Source organism: Amblyomma americanum, chromosome 1, assembly GCF_052857255.1.
Source record: "Amblyomma americanum isolate KBUSLIRL-KWMA chromosome 1, ASM5285725v1, whole genome shotgun sequence".
In the NCBI taxonomy this organism is placed as follows: Eukaryota; Metazoa; Arthropoda; class Arachnida; order Ixodida; family Ixodidae; genus Amblyomma; species Amblyomma americanum.
Window position 1 is genome coordinate 58,662,259 of NC_135497.1, and position 3,931 is coordinate 58,666,189.

The 3,931-nt window shown below is 45.2% G+C and overlaps 1 pseudogene; it reads left to right on the plus strand.

Moving 5' to 3' along the window:
- Positions 1-347: 347 nt before the first annotated feature.
- Positions 348-3,354, plus strand: LOC144098027 (uncharacterized; annotated as a pseudogene).
- The last annotated feature ends 577 nt before the right edge of the window (positions 3,355-3,931 follow it).

The window sequence follows — 3,931 nt, forward strand, 5'->3', positions numbered from 1 at the left end:
TTTGCTGCAAAAATAAAAATGTTACTTTGTAAAAGTTTATAATTTTTGTTGAACCGCATATTTTGGAAGGTAATGTTGTTTTTTGTACGGGGTTTTGTTATACTTTCTCGTTTTCGTATAGAGTGCTCGACTGGAAAATGCGTTCGCACTGCGGCAAACAACAGTGGTTCCTTCATTACGCTAATGTAGTTGCACGTGTTCGCATATCGGCGTTTCTTTTTTGTTCGTGCAGCGTGTGTCACGAAACTCAACGCTGTTTCAGAGTTAGCATCGTTACGGTAACGACGTCGCTAACGACGAAGTACGTCGGTGCCGGGAGGTGAGTGTCCAGTGTGCAGGCTGTGATAATGCCTGGGCATTGCTGCGTACCGCTGTGCCGCGGGAACTATGATGGTGGTGAGCGTGTGCGAGTCTTCACCTTCCCTTCGGACCAAGCAAGAAGAGCTCAATGGATTAGAGCTATCCACCGTGCGGACTTCACTCCAGGAAAGCGGTTGGTGGTAAGGAAACATTCCTTTAACTGTCGTTGATACTCCTGCCTCAGTCGGACTGAAAACGCTGCGGGCAGCATGTTGCGGGATAATTCCGTAGAGCTGCCTCTTTTGGACCGGGTAAATCTGTAAATTCGTAGCGAAATAGTATTGCTGGCATTCAGTTCATACGACATTTATAGAAATTTCTCTCCTTCTGTCATGCACCTGTCTGATTTTTAAGATTCAGGTTCTAGAGCTTTTATTGTCTTTGTTTTCCTTATCCCAGGTTTGCGAGCGAAACTTTAAACCATCCGCCATGGTACCTATAACAAGCTACCCGGATAAAAAGATCGGAAAAGTAATACAAATGGCGGTCAAGCTCGCACGGTTAAGACCTGATGCTGTTCCATGCATGCTTCCAGACTGCCCGGCATATCTTTCTGCCCCAAATGCAAGCACGTCTCGAGAGGCGCCAGATGAAAAGAGGACGCGCCGAGAGGCAGCTGCGTTACACGATGCCATGGACTTGTCTATTGAAACACACCAGGCGGAAGAAGACAGAAACAAAATTCACAACTTTCACGCGCTGTTCAAAAGCATACCATGTATCAAGGTCTCCAAATTCTGGACTGTGGTTTTCCAGCATGACCTTATACTCTTCCTCAACTGTCGATGTTGCCCCAGCAATCAAATAGACAGTTAAAGTCACAGAGGACCTCTCTCTAAAGGTGTATTTTCATGATGTCTAGGTCACCAAACTTGATGGCGTTGAGATCATGGATGCCGTTGAGAGCTCTGATAAGGCTCCTGCCTTCCGCAAACCTGAAGACAAGACAGGTGGCATATTGAAGCTCGTGCTATCTCTTCTTGAAGACGCAACAAATCAAGAAATGCTAGCCGAAGATCGGCAAGATACTCTGACATTTTTAAAGGAACAAGTCTTTCTCCTTTTAAGCAAGGCACCCCGGAACCCTTCAGAGCTGTTGGTATTTTCCAGCCTTCTATTTACTATCTCTCCTCATGCATATAGGTACTACGTAACTACAAAGGTCTCACGTTGTCGCGCGAGTCCACGATCAGGCGTGTATGCAAAGCATATGTAATATATCCAGCAGCTGAGCAGCAGGATGCTTCTTTCCTGCTTTATGCGAAGATCGCGAGTGCAATGAAGGATCATCAGAAGTAAGTGGTTCTCCTGACGGATGAAGTCCATCTACAGGCGTATTTTGATTATAAGGGTGGGACGATTGTCGGCGCTGCCAGCAACACTTCAAATGAATCAAAGACAGCTCATGTTTTATGATTGAAAGCCTCCTGTCATCACAAAAAAGTGTTATTCACATTTTGCCAGTTGGACAAATCAATGCTCAACAGCTAAACACTGCGCTCCGCAGCGTCATAAATGAGCTTGAAAACGTTGAGCTTCGCATCATTGCAGTCATCACAGTTAGCAACTCTATCAATCGCAAAACAACGTCTTTCTATGGTTTGTCATCAAAGGTCAAAAGCTCCTATCCTCACCCATCAGATCCCACTCGTCCTCTTTTTTTGGTATTGACCCTGTTCACTTGTTGAAATGTATTCGGAAGAATTGGATCAACCAAAAGAACCATGGAACATGCATATTTTTTCCTTCACTTATGAATTTGAACTCCAACCCAAAAATTATCACCGCATCGGTCAAGATCCTCCGTGATCTTCACCTAAGAGAAGAAGACCACCTTATTAGGGCTGCTCCAACACTGTTAGTAAAGGCCCTTAATCCATCTAATAAGGAAAGGCAAAATATGAAACTTGCACTGAAAGTTTTCAACCTATCAACCACAGCTGCTCTTGAAGCATGCGGTCAACGCTATGCACTGCAGCATGCAGCTGGAACAGCGGAATTTTTAAAGGTTGTTGAAACCTGGTGGAGGATTGTTAATGTGAAGTCGCCTAGCAAAGGGTGCCGGCTTCGTGATGACCTGCATACTCCCATTGCAGAAAAGCAGTGTCCACAAGTTCAATTCCTTCAAACCATCATGCAGTGGCTTGACGTCTTGAAGAGTTTGAAGTTTGACATTGGAATTCTCACTCGGGATACCCACAGTGCCTTGCGTCTCACTATGGAAGCCTTTTTCAAAATAATAAACTATTGCCTTGAAGACCTTGGATTTGCCTACGCACTTCTGGGGAAGTTCGAGGCAGACTGCGTTCGGAAGAGATTTGGCCAATATAGGCAGCTTTCCGGGTCGTAGTACCATGTGTCCATCAGACAAGTGTTCGAATCCGAACGCAAGCTTCGCCTACAATGAGCCCTGGCGCTTCCAGACATGGATTCATGGGCACCTGCTGTCAGCATCGATGAGGCGATTCTACAGAGGTTCAACATTGAAGTAAATGACAAGGACTTCGAAATGAAGGCACAAAATCTGCCAGCTATAACGTACGTAGCCGGATACTGAGCCCATGCAGCACTTAAAAAACTTGCATGCACTGCTTGCCGAGCAAATTTGCTAGAAGATGAATACATCATAATTGTGAATGCTGAATTATAGCAAACATGTATCGCGGAGGGCTCAAGTTCCCCCAACCTCCAGTTGTTAATGCTGTAATGACTGCTGAAATCGTCCTGGCCAAGCTGCGATGTGAAAAGTATTCTGTGCATTTCCATTCTCTAGCGAGCCAAGGGCAAGCCCTTTTCACACTGGCTACCAACCTCATAGAAGACAGTGAGAGCATCGACGAATGTGAAAGCGGTCATAGTACTCACTTGGCCATGCATCACATTCTTAGCGTTGCAACAAACATTCTGCTGAAAAACTATTGTAGAAATAGAAACGACAGTCTTGTGCAAGCAAACGTTGCTCAAAAATGTAAGCTTTACACTTTGAAATCTTGACGGTTCTGACTCCTTGTGTTGCACACCTCTGAAAGTTTTCTAAATGCATGTACTCTGTAACAAACATATCCGTGAAACACATGAGGGAGCAGGACGAGCGCTGCACTTTCAACAGGATTTATTCAAGGAAGAGCGTGTATATAGCCTCTGCTCTTATCCATGCTCTTAATCGCAGTTGTCAATGTTTGTAAACTGCGATTAAGAGTATGCATAAGGGCGCTCAAGTCAGTAAATTTCTTTAATGGTCTCCTTGTCCCGCGTTCGCATCGAATCAACGCTCATTTATGTCACGTGCATTACGAGGATAAAGCGGTTTGGTGGCAAAAGTGTAAAAAGCTCAACTTATGTCACCGGGGATTTATTATGGGGACGTGGTGGATATTCAAAGGTTGATGCGTAGTTCGGGGTGGTATATGATCAAGTGCGGTCATACGATGTCAAGAAAATTTCTGGAATAGATATCCACGCCTAAATTACATTGCCTGGCTGATAACTATGGCGCCTTAAAGCCAGCAGTTCGACTAGCGCTCCTGGCGGACTGCGTATCAGTCCGACAGCCTCGTGGCGGGCACGAAGT